At 38.1% G+C, this 13519-nt stretch overlaps 1 long non-coding RNA gene across 5 annotated transcripts; it reads right to left on the bottom strand.

Annotated features, from left to right (window-relative positions):
- Window positions 1–2945: 2945 nt before the first annotated feature.
- LOC149104884 (uncharacterized) lies at window positions 2946–12855 on the bottom strand. 5 transcript variants are annotated; one of them, XR_016201454.1, is made up of 8 exons: window positions 12627–12855; window positions 11737–11768; window positions 10923–11014; window positions 8944–9045; window positions 8073–8160; window positions 5571–5658; window positions 4855–4940; window positions 2946–3062 (listed from the first exon to the last, which is right to left on the bottom strand). It is a non-coding gene; the product is annotated as an uncharacterized LOC149104884 (long non-coding RNA). The 5 variants fall into 5 exon arrangements; XR_016201450.1 differs by lacking the exon at window positions 11737–11768 and adding an exon at window positions 11869–12007 and having other exon boundaries at window positions 12627–12845; XR_016201451.1 differs by lacking the exon at window positions 11737–11768 and adding an exon at window positions 11869–12007 and having other exon boundaries at window positions 10927–11014; window positions 12627–12841.
- Between the last annotated feature and the right edge of the window lie 664 nt (window positions 12856–13519).

A 13519-nucleotide genomic window follows, 5' to 3' on the forward strand; every position in this document is an offset into this window, starting at 1 on the left:
CGTTGGGTCGCGAATCAAACAGACACGGAGCTCTTCCATCGTTTTATCGTTTCATTGGGGACACGAAGAACGGCCTGGCGTCGCTCGCAGGGCTGCGATTGTGTGGCTAGAGAATTGAAATGAAAGATCAACCTTTGCCCTTGAATTCTGTGGTGGATTTGTGGCCGTGGGTACATTTTAGCCTGGGATTTTTGACTTTGTTTGACAGGCTGTCCTGACTGAGGTGTTTCGCCTTCTCCTCTCTTTATGAAGGGAATATTGGAATTCAAAAAAGTCGCTTAAATCAAGTTAAATAGGTAAAATAACCACACCAGGAGCAAACAACACACGTATGGAATAAGGTAAGCCATTTTTATTGAGAATTTTCACTTTTAACTACCTCCATGGATATCTTGTAGAAAATCCCATATAAACCCTCATAATTCGATGCCATACTGTGTTGCTTGTCTGGTTCATAGAGAGAGCTTGGGCTGCCTGTGGTTACTTTGATACTTAAATGGGTTATAAACCATCAAAATTGGGCAATTTTGCGGGGGGACATTGATCGTATTTTGATTGTAAGAGTGTTCTTGCTCCTGTGCAACTTATCCGAGGTGTACCATCTATATCATCATCTGACCAGAGAAAGATATGAAATGGGAAGCTAGAAACAGTTGCAGATCAAACTCGATTGGATATAAAATTAAACTCGGCTGGTTGAAATGGCATTTCACGGTCACTGCGAGATTTCAAAATCCATTTCGGAAGTAAAATTTACTTTGACTCCTATTTGATTCATTTGTCATTTCATCCTTTTCATGTCTCGAGAAGCTTCTTGCATCACCTCGCTCAAAATTGAAATTTGAAGACTGTCTGGCAAAAAAATTATTTCGGGACGAAAACAACTGTCTTGAAATATCAAAATTGATTTTTCAAGGCGAGGTGATGCAGTAGTTTTTGACGGGATTTTCTGTCAAGTGTGACCTTCGAGAAAACTTTGTGATCAAAAAATTCTGAACGGTAGCCTCTTAACATTTTTCTCAAAAAACTTGTAAGGGGAAACGCTGTGCAAATTTTTTCAAATTTTCCCGCCAAAAGTCTTAGTTTTTAAACGCGAAATTTATCCTTCATACTTTTTAATATAATTTCAGTAATTGGTTTTTAATTAATTAATTAATTAATTAATTAGTTGCTTATTGCGCAACAATAAAGTTAAATGAAATGAAAACAGCAAGTGGTGGTTTTGACTACGTACTTTATTTTAGCATTGTTAAAAAATATTAAAGACATTAAAAATACTACAGCAAATAGAGGTCAATTACACAGGCGTCTTCAATATAACTTTTATTGACTTTTTAATACTGTAATTGCATTTACAAACAATTTCAAGTCAGTAAACAAAATAAAAAATTGCGCTTTTAAAAGGGCCTGGTAACTAGTCAAAATGTAGGCTCACTTTTACTATTTTTTGACTATGTAGGGTTGCCAAAAAGAAAAAAAAAAACATTCTGGGCTTTTGAACTGAGCCTAGCCAGAAATCGGGCATGTATTTTGCATTTTGATGGGAAAAATCCTACAAAGTGCAAGATTTTTTCGGCCCAAAGACTCAGTATATGTTCGACTCAAAACTAGACCCCATTTAAAATTGCAGACTTTTTCCCCTTGAAGACTTTGGTTTCTTTTCGACTTTTTTCTTGTCCTTTCAAAAGCGCAACCTTTTCATCGATACAGTATGTCCTCGCGAACTAGAGAGAGTTCAGTTAATTTGTTAAACAAATACTTGACGTTAAGACAGTAATTTCAACGACACTTCCAGGCTGAAAATTCGGGAATTCGCAAAAACCAATGCAGGCAATGCTAATATTATACCAAAAACTAATCCAGGTAATGCTAATATTCTACCTTAATCGTAAAGCTTCACGGCTTCCTCGAAAACTAGCAAGATGCGAGACAATTTGGTAAATACTAGACATTGCAAGATAATGGTTTGACACTGACAATTTTTTTAATGTCTTGTTCAAGACGTTTCGGCTGGTGCTCGAGCCTTCATCAGTTGAAATACTAACGTTAGTGCGCGTGATTTAAAAAAAAACAGCACGTTGAGCGCGCGCTGAGGAAAATTCCGCGTGAAGTTTCAAGAAAACGTAACGCGAGACTTATGCGCGTGCCAAAGACTTGTACTTGTAGACTTCTGGGATGGCGATGTGGTCATTTCCAGATTGCGGATTCTTCATTGACATCCAGGCTTCCAAGAAGAGTCGCTCGTGAAAGTTGGCCTCGTGTCCAACAACTCTGACACTTCCCACATTCATTTTGTGGTTGCTTTCGTGGACATGGCAAGAGATCTTGGAGTCACAGTCGAACATAGAAACAGCCCTTTTGTGTTCTGTAATCCGAGTTTTCAGTGATCGTTCAGTTTGACCGTAGTATACAAACTGCAGTTGGTGCAACTGATTTTGTACACTGTGCCAGATTGTGGCCGGTCAACCTTTTCCTGAGCTTTCGGTCGCGGGAACAAACTGTTCACAGTCTCTTCTTGGAAGCCTGGATGTCAATAAAGGATTCGCAATCTGGAAATGACCACATCGCCATCCCAGAAGTCTACAAGTCTTTGGCACGCGCATAAGTCTCGCGCTACGTTTTCTTGAAACTTCACGCGGAATTTTCCTCCGCGCGCGTTCGATGTGCTGTTATTTGAATCACGCGTACTAACGTTAGTATTTCAACTGATGAAGGCTCAAGCAGCAGCCGAAACGTCTTAAACAAAACATCAAAAAATAGTCAGTGTCAAAACCATTATCTTACAATGTTAGCTCCTGACTCCCACTACTCTGTTCAGCTTTAGATACTAGACAATTGGAGCGTAATTCCAATGCCTTCTTTTGACTCTTGAGTTTTACATTGCAAATCACTAATACGAGCTCCGCCCTAACAATCTTGTCGAAAGAAACTCCGTCGAGATAAACTTTGTCTTGTAAATCTACCTAACTTTTAAAACGTGAAGAAACATCTAAACGAAGTTCTTTGCTTTCCTTTGCTTCTTTCCATGTTAATGTCGCTGCATGTACACTTAAGATGGCAGGCTGCAAGAAAGATAAATAAAACGTTCAATTAACAATGGGTATACTGACACCCAAAGAACAAAATATACATGAAGTGTATTCTGGACTTGAGTTTACAGTTTAATTCTCTCATTGGGAATGCACTCGTTTGGTTTTATCATCATCATGTAGAAATACACGGAGTTTACATAATGATATCAAGAACAACTTGAAACGCGGACAAGCAGCAACACGAAATAAATGGCACCGGCCAAAATATGGCACTCAAAAATTAACTTTTACTTGCGATGGCACAAAATGTTCCTGACTAAACGAGCAATATTTGCATTTTCTTCCTGAGGATGAATTTATCCCTGCTTAATAGACTAGTTCGTTCTAAGTATTTGGTGAAATATCAAGACAATATAGTCAAGTTCATAACTTTTCTTTTCATTGCTTTGTCCTTATTCAGAGTTCTTAGTCAAAAAACAAATTTTGATCTATCTAGACGATTCCTTTTTGAGATTACTCTCGGCATGTATATCCTCTTTACTGTTTCTTCATGATTATGTTTGAGAATGTCAGGAGAAATTTTAAGCTTATCACACACGAGACTTAATAGCTAAGGAAGCATTGATACATGAACCGGAAAGCAATTGGTTGTTGATCCAATTAGACCTATTGTCTCAAAATTTGAATAATCATCGACAACAGTACCTCGGACCCTAGTCAGCCTCCGCTATTTTCGATGTCATCGAAATTGTTGATATTGCATGGTGAAGCGAAATCTTGTACATGCAGCTTTACTGTAAGTTGTGTTCCTAAAAGGATGTTTAATTATCTGTAGTAGTTTCACAGTGATTTCCTTCGTTTCGACATGCTCCGAATAAAATAAAACAGCCAAACTCTAGCATGTAAACAAAAACAAAGGTGTGGCTGACTAGGGCCCTTTAAGGGGCCCAACAACAGATTTAGGCGCGCCTTCGCACGCGTTGCTGAGGAAGTGAAATTTCACTTCCAGTGCCTGAGCCTGGGAAATTAAAACAGTTCCATAGCTTTTAAATTCAGTTACATTTTAGATGTTTTTTTCTATGTGTTTCACAAAAGTACAGTCAAACAAAATCAAAATAAGAGAAAAACAGAAAAACACGCGCAAAAGAAGAGTTATCTTCGTGTGGCTTTCGTGTGCTTCGTTTGAAGTTATCAAAGTGCCCCTGATAGAGGGAACTGCGCACGCGCTATAAGGCTACTTCCGGTAGATATTGGCGACACTTCCGGTTTTAGAAAATATTGCAAATTTTTCAATACCTTGAATCTCTGTCAAAATCTGACCTTATGCACGTAGAAATGAAACAAAATCTATGCACAGCGAAATGAGGATTTAAATCAAAATATTAAATCAATGAAAAAATCTCGATAAAGTAATATGCCTAGAAGCCATTGCATTTTTTTGGAATTAGTCACATGATCATAGGCCTGGCTTGATGACATCATCACTGATGTTACTGATCACGAAAAGGTTAAAACAAATGAAATAACTCTGAACTAACCAAAAAATGGGCAGGTTATAAGACAACTAATTTTCCCTAGCAATGGCTCAAAAAGATCAATTATTATAGGCCCTTACTGAATGTTTGTATAACCCAACCCTGAAGGGCTAGGGTATCCAGTTAGCCATATAACAAAGGTTTCTTGAAATATCTTAACAGTGAAATAACATCTCTGTTCAAATAAGTTCTTTGCTTGTATTGTGTAAAGTTATTCCTAGTAAAGGTACTATCAAGTGATTAAAAACCTACATGTAGCTTCCTTTAAAAAGAAAATTGTGACTCACCTTACAAGGAATCTAATGTCTTAAATTGATTCTTTTTCCTCTTGAGCCCCAGCAAAGCTTTCATTTTTCCTTTTCTTTTTTTGCATCTAGTTAGAAACAAGAAATGTTTTAACCTTTGTGACAACCTTCATCTCTTTATTTCAAAAACCACACAATTAAAAGTAAACCATCACATTTTTTACATAATATTATTTTTAACCCTGTAGGGTAAGTTTTGACAACGAAGGTAAGGTTAAGTCTGCATCAGGCCAAGTGATGCAAATCACCGCAGCTTCCACTTGGATGGGATACTAGTGTCACAGGGTTAGCATCCAGTATTAAATACACCCAGTACCCATTTGTACACCTAGGTGGAAAGAGGTAGTGTGAGAGTAACATGTCTTGCTCAAGAACACAGTGCAGAGACCCTAACCATTGGTTTAAACCCAGATCGCTTGACTTGTAGTCCAGTACACTAGCCATGTAATTAAACCACTGTGTCCTTCCTCCCTCAAAACAATCCTCTTAACAACAATACCCCTGCCATTGTAGTCTTAGGGAACACCTTACCCCTGAAAGGCTAAGTTATGCAAACACATAACAACAATTTGTTTAAATAATCGAACAGTTGTGAGACAATCGATTGATCTATATTCATTTTAATTTTCTGCCTAATTTGTGCTCATTATTATTATTTCTAGTACATGATACCAGACATAGAAGAAATTGTGACTGACCTACTGAGGGATCCAATGTCTCAATTTGATTCTTTCTCCTCTAGAGTCTCAACATAGAGCTCTTTTCCTTGCTTTTCTGTTTTTTTATCTAGCGAGAAAATAAACTGCAAATGTTCTAACCTTTATGGATTTCCTTGATCTATTACTGTATGTTTTACAAACTACACAATTGTGACCGTGAACGGGAAAACGTACCTTAACGCTTATCCGTTAAACGGGCGCTAACGGACGGATAGCTAACGGATAGTTAACGGTCTTCACAGCATTCTAACGTTTTGTCCTAACGGTCTAACGGTTATCTAAGCGTGCCTAACGGATGATCAAAGCGTTCTAACGCTCTCTCCTAACGTTCTAACGGCTAACTAAGTATGCCTAACGGATGAAGAAACCGTTCTAACGGTTGCGCAATTTGTTCTAACGGATGACTGGAGCCGTTTAACGGTTGTCTAACGGTCTACATCTAAAGAGGTTTAATGGTTGTCTAACGGTTTACATCTAAGGACTTCTAACGAACGAATAGCGTAGCTTTCAGTCCGATGTTAGAAACACATAATTGTGCCAAACCATTATTAGTCTTACACTCACGATTTTTAGAAAAAACGAATCACAAAGTGCCGATTTCATCAGTCGTCGACGAGACAAACATTAATAAGATTATTTCCACGGTGAGCATTGAAAACGAAACTCAGTGATGTAAACTATCACTTCCTTATCGAGACAGAATAACTCAGAATTCGAGTCCGACATTATCATGTGGGACGCGAACCTAACGTCGCTAGACCCGTGTGTAAACAATTTAACTCGCCAGTCGGGATGAACATTTTTTATTGTTTTACTCAAATGAATTTGTCGCTTGTACTAATTTTTACATAATGACTTTGCCTAGAGTTTTGTAAAAGTAACTGTTTTATCCAGCTGTGGATTCGCGAGAGATTAGGCTTTCTTGACAGAGCATGCATGCGAAAAGCGGTACCTTTTGAGGTCACGAAGCTAGTCTCGAAACGACAGGCGTTTTGTTGGCGCTGGTTCCATCCGATAAAGTTGTTTTTGTCACATACATGTAGTTTAAAATTGGTTTCTTCTGATTCAGAGTCAGACAACAGTCTATCAAAATATTCATCAAACTTTCCGCCGGAATATGGCCGTTTCTCACATCTTAGAATATGTAAACAACTTTACGCAAATTTTTGAACCCGCGCACTTTGTGAATTGACACGTGATCAGTGTTTACTTCGTAGAACATCTTTATCCATCGCATGGCCATTTTGGTCGAGTTTTCTCCGTGTTTGTTTCGTCCGTTTGTGGCATTTGTTAAGTATTTTTAACTTTCGTTTGTTCACAAATTACAGTAACAAATTACAAGCTCTCGAAACAACCGGACTTTGCCGAATAAATAAAACAGTTCATATAATGACGATCGTAGTTAGGATTTTACATGTCGTCAGGCTGTTTGTGGAAGCGGCAAACGTGTTTTGTTTTGGATCGTGTATAACAATTATAGCATGAAGGCTTTATTGAATTTCATTCGAGTTGTATTTATCAATCAGGGCATCAAAAAATAATAATCGCCAAACTTCTCGTCGAAAGATAGTTATCTCTCATGATTGTTTTGAACTAAATGGAAGCCAAGAGCTGCTCTCGTTTCACACTATGTTAGGCTACCACATTCTACTTCAATGCATGTCATGCTATTCTAACGGAATCGTTACCCGTTTAACGGATGCTAGTTTATTCTAACGGATCCTAACGGCTTCTCTAGCCGTGCTAACGGATACAGAGTTTTTGCTAACGGTTATGCTGGCCCGTCTAACGGTCTGATGCTAACGGCTAACGGATACATGTCTCTTGCTAATGGTTGCACTCTCCGTTCTAACGGCCTGATGCTAACGTCTAACGGTTGGGCTAACGCCTCTAACGTTTTTAAGAAACGTTCTAACGGATGACTAACGGATGCTTAACGCTTTTGCCCGTCTAACGGATAAGCGTTAAGGTACGTTTTCCCGTTCACGGTCACAATTAAAAATTAGTCATGAATCAATTTTTTAAAGTTTCAACCCTACTAGGGAGAGTTGCGATGATGAAGGTAAGGTAAAGTCTGCATCAGGCCAAGTGATCCAAACTACCACACCTTATCCCAGTTTCTGTAACATCAACTGATAAGGAGTCTTTCTACTCGCCCTTCCCCCCCCCCCCCCCCCCTCCCTCCCCCTTTAAATGGGATGCTAGTCTGTTGCAGGGTTAGGCCCAGTATGAAATTCAACCAGTATCTATTTGTATATGATTAGGTGAAGGGGGGGGGGGGGGGGGGGGCACTGTGAGAGTTACAAGTGAGTCATGTCCGAGAACACAGTGCAATGCAATAGCTGAACAGTGAAACAATAACATCTCTATTTGTTTTAATTTTCTGCATGCATCATGTTCCATTATTCTTAACACAGCTACATGCAAAATTGAGTAACTGATAACTTCTGCAACAAAACACAAAGAAACACCAAGTCTCACCTGATATGGGATTTACTGCTGCAATATGAATCTTTCTCAGCACACAGCCTTCTGGTTGTTATGAATTGTATCTAGTAAGAAATGGGAACTGTAATAACGGTTACCATTTAAGTTTTACAAATTACAGAATCAAAAATAAGTAATCAGATTTTTAAGGTTTTAACCCTACTACGGTGAGTTTGTACTATGAAGGTACATGTTCAGTTGTAAGGTAAAGTCTTCATCAGACTAAGTGATCTAAGCCACCACAGCTTATCCCAGTCTCTGCTGCATTAGATGATCTTGAGTGGTTCTACTCCAATGGGATGCGAGTCTGTCTGTTTCAAAGAACTACACAGTTGATTTTTAACAGTATGAACCCTACAAGGGCAAGGTTCGACAAAGAAGCTAAGGTTAAGTCTGCATCAGGCCAAGTGATGCAAACCACTATAGCTTATCCCAGTGTCTGTGCATAAGTGATAATAAGTGTTTATGAACTACTCCCCCATGGGATACTAGTCTGTCAAAGGGTTATCACTCAGTATTACGTTCACCCAGAACTCATTTGTACAACTGGGTGGAGAGAGGTATTGTGAGAGTTAAGTGTCTTGCCCAAGAAAACAATGCGGAGACCCTACCAGTTGACTCAAACTCAGATTTCTTGATCTGCAGTCCAGTGTGCTTAACATTAGATTACTGCATCTCTCCTCCCACAAAAGAATACTCCTCAATAACAGCAGCCCAGGTATTGCAGTCTTAAGAAATTTTCGTACACCCTAGCCCAAAGGGCTAAGGTGTAGAATGGCCACATAACATCAGTTTAAATAATAATCCCACCTACATTGTGTCATTCATAGTACATGAAACCAAACACAAAGAAATTGTGACTTACTTATATGGAATCTGATGTTTCAATGTGATGCTTTCTCCTATTGAGTCTCAGCACATCAAATGCCTCATCATTAGCCTTCATTGTTGCTGCTCTGTTTTGAATCTACATGTAGTAAGAAACAGGAAATGTTTATGACAGCCTTCATCTCTTAAGTTTTACAAACTACACAATTAAAAATGAGTCATCAGCTTTTTTTAAAGTTTCAACCCTACTAGGGGAAAGGTTTGACAATGAAGCTTAAGTAGAATCTATGTCAGGCTAAGTGATCCAAAACACTGCAGCAGCTTATGCTATTTTCTTGAAGCATACTGTATAGGTAAAGTGATAAAAAGCACTTCTCTCCCCCTCCCCCACCCCCTTGATGGGATGCTAGTCCATGTACAGATAGGGGTACCCCCAGCATTGAATTCACCAAGTACCAATTGCACACCCGGTGGACAGACACTGTGAGAGTAAAGTGTCTTGCCCAAAAACAAACCAAAGACTGCTTCATACGCAGTCCAGTGTACTGACCATTACATGTAGACCACCATGTCTCTTCAGTTCCACAATAACAAATATTATAACTACATGTAAATAACATGAAGCCAAATGGTCCAGGAAGTTTAATTATACTTATTGTAGTCAATGTTCAACGCGTTACTTGGCTTTAATCGATAAGACGAAATGTGCAATTTAATGATAGAGTGCGAAGAAAGCGATGAAAAGGGAGCGATTGAAATGTTGTATGACTACGAAGCAAGGAACACGTAAAAGGAAAATGGCAGGGCGGTAAATGAAACGAGATGATAAATGCGTCACGATGAAAATGCACAAATAAACTAGAAAGACACATATAAAAGGGGACTGAAACAAAACAAAATTATGTGAAAAAACCTGACAGAATATTGATAATGTGAAAGCGAGATTAACGAAAAGAATGCGATGATCACGAAAGAATGCACCTACAAACAGAAAAATAACAAAGAATTAAATGCAGCTGCAACAATACTTAAAGAAATTAATTTGGGTTCCTCCTCCCACAAATGAACCCTCATCAACAACATTATAAGCAGCACGGCTAGGTTATCTGTAGTCACAAACATGGTCCAACAAAAGATTCTTGAAATAGCTGAACAACATTGAAACAACCCGTACCCACTTCATTTTTAATTTTTGTCTCCATAGTGTTATTAGTTCTTGTGCAGGTACAGTGTAGCAAAAATAATAATATTTATAACCACTCCAACCCTCAAGATAAGGTGGAGTATTTTTAGGATTTCTCATGGGTATCATTCAAGTCAATTTTGTTTTATTTCACTTCTACCTAAAAAGTCAAAAGGTGAAATTTCTCAAGTTTTTTCAGCTTTTTGCTGTTTTCATAGGAAAATGTCAGATGCACTGGTTACATGGTAATTTTTTAAGTATAGTCAGTGGACCCTCTGTGATGCCATCTTGCAAAGTCCATTAGCAAAGAAAATATACAAAGCATCACAGGATACTTAATTATAGTAGTAAACACAAGCAAACATGATTTTTGCCCAATGTTTGCATAGGTTGAAGTCCAAACAAAACTGACGTTTTAAAACTTTTGGTATGATGTGATGTGCGCTTTAACCTTATTTTATGCCAAATGTATTTTCAATAACATATTTTAAATTGCACATGGACCAAAAACTTAATGATCAGTAAGCCCACAGAAACATGCACTCCATCTTTATCCACTGCATTGCAGTCTCAACACCTACAGACAGCCTGTCACTCAGAAAATAATTCATTTATCCCTTGCACATCTACATTGTATGTGTTTGTATCTTCTCTCTCGCTAAATCAGTGTTGTTTTATCTAAACATGTCCATTAGGTCCCTTTATCATAATATTCTCCTCTTTGGTATCATTCTACATTTATTTAAAGCAAGCTTTTTTTCTGTGGCTTTGTTTTGAAGACAAAACTCATTATATTTTAAAAAGCTGTTTTAATAGCTTTTGCTATCACTTGCCTACCAATAGTAGTTTCCATGTTGATATCGTCATGTTCTGTCATGAAAATCTAGGCTCCAGACGAGTGATGTTCAGTTTGATGTGTTTCATTCTGTGGGAACAACCAATGTTCATGTATGAGGTGACTATTAAATAACTGCATTACATACATTCATTTGAAATTTATAATTTAAGTCTGAGTGACTACACAAACTTTCATGTTGTATTCTACATATCATCTGTTTTGTACTCTGTGGTATAGGAGTTATCGTACAGTCGAACCTCGATTATCCGTACCTCGATTATCCGGATTTCTCAATTATCCAGACTTTTTCTCTAGTCCCAATTTTGTCATGAATATTTATTAGTCATGATCAAGATCCGTAGCAATATTCTTTTGAAAACTATAGCATTGAAAAGTGCAGTCAAAAACGAGTTTGTTTTGCTTTCAAAGAGCAAAAGCAGCACTCGCACGCAACGTAACTAATGAAGAACACTCGAATGAGTTCTGATTGGCTAAGTGTTGAGTGGTTCAAGATGTACAGTAGACCATATCGTTTTCCAAACAATTTGTAAAAGTGTTTCACAATTAAATGTTGCTTTATTTAAATAGTTTTGTTCCTCATTAATATTCATATTTTGGCTTTATTCATATATTTGATTATCCAGACCCTCGATTGCCTGGACTATTTTGCCTAGTCCAAACAAGTCCAGATAATCGAGGTGCGACTGTAGCTATATCTATAACTCATCATTCATTGTGCAGTCACTTGGGTGTCCAATTGTATATCCTGTCACAACTAAATTCTGTAATTGGATTCACACACCACTTACTTGTGCATTACTGGCTTTATTCTCTGTGTTTCCTACAGTGTTAAAAATTTATCGAAAACACTACCGAGTGTTTTTGCTTAAAAGAAGTTTGTACTAAAGACTTTGTTACTAATGGGGTTATTAGCAATCAACCTTGTTCTGCATGCTTGTCCGTCTTGAAATTACACTCGTGCGATTACATGTGGCTTGTTGACCAAGCATGAGGTCTTGATGACTGGATATTGGTCAAGCTCTATTTTTGCATGTTTACGGACCAAAACAGAGTCAACGTCTATAAGCAAATAAAAAAGAACAAGGCCAACATTCAGCAATATTCACCAAACATGTTAAGTCAGTATATGAGTTATTACATGTGATAAGGAACAATTTTATCCTGTGGGACACAGCACATAACCCCCACTGGCAAGATAGTGCCATTTTGCCTGCTGGGGTAGCCAATGATAGTGCAGGATTATCAGATTCAGGGAATTGTAATAATTTGATTAGAAGGATAACATCAACAATTTACAGGGAGTTTCATTAAGGGCCAAGCACTGGGCAAATTGACCGGCTACATGTGAGAATGATTTTGCCTCCCTGGTTTGATCAGAGGAAAGTTTTTCTTTAATATAAAGAAGTTTTGCCTACCTGTGGAAACCAGTCGCTCGATCTCCTGTTGAAAATTTTAATGAAAGCCCTAGAATTTAGCTTTCAACTGGATTCAAAAATATGAACAGCTATTTGCTCTTGGGCACTAGTTGTAATGAAAACCAACTTGGTATTGAAGCCCCAATGAAAATTAATGTTAAATGTTATTGTCATGTGCTCAAATTCACCGCCTAAAAACGCTTCCGCCCTCTTACATTATTCTGGAAGTTCCTTTTCAATTTGAAGGACTAAATCTTACTTACCGCAATATAAGACCAAGCCACAGAAGAGCAGATAAAAACAGAAAAACACCAAAATGTCTTATCTTGGAAAACACTTCACCCGCCATATTTACGAGGATATCGTGCCTCTGGACACGTGATCTTTGATTGTGCTTTCACCGGCAACCTCATTCCCAGGGTCCTCTCTCTAGCTCTCGAGGTAGAGAGAGGACCCTGGGAACGAGGTCGCCTCAACCGGATGTGGCATTAAGTTGTGACGTCACGTATTTTCTATCCTGGCAGCTCATAGCTTATCTTCAATCAACAGAATATTTATAAGAAGATAGTCATAAAGTTCAAAGCTGGCTTAATGCGGTCCTCTAAAATGGATATGCTCAAAGGCTGAAAACTCAAAAACTACTTCTAGTACCAGGCATAAGACTTCTTATGACTGTCTTTGTCATTTTCCCATTAATTGGGTTCCCATAATAATGGCAAAAACTAGAATTTTCAGGCGCCCTGTTAAGGGACGGGAATCGGGATATCTTCCGGGTGTCTCTGGAAGTGTCACGCGATTAGCTGTTTCCACACGTGCTGTAAATTATAGCGGATCGTCTGCACGAATCGTTTTTGTTTTTTGATAAGGTAAGTTTAGAGCTTTTTAAAGCCACCGCATTTTCTTTTGTACAGATGTCGAGCTGTATTTTTAAAGGACGTGGTACTGCTGTGGCGGTTTTTCCAGCCATTTAAGTATTGTAAATAAGTCGTGTCGTTAAAAACATAAATATTTGTAATCCAAAAGGATCAGTTACTGCGTGGCACAGTTAACAGTTAAAAAGTTGTAAATATTAATAACACAGTGCCAAATTAAAAACGATGTCTATAGCAGATGTTTCGGACCTAGTCCTTTCTCAGTCAAACCATAGTCTGTCAAA

This window comes from Orbicella faveolata, unplaced genomic scaffold (assembly GCF_042242905.1).
Source record: "Orbicella faveolata isolate gen_17 unplaced genomic scaffold, um_ofav_v1 contig_34, whole genome shotgun sequence".
In the NCBI taxonomy this organism is placed as follows: domain Eukaryota; kingdom Metazoa; phylum Cnidaria; class Anthozoa; order Scleractinia; family Merulinidae; genus Orbicella; species Orbicella faveolata.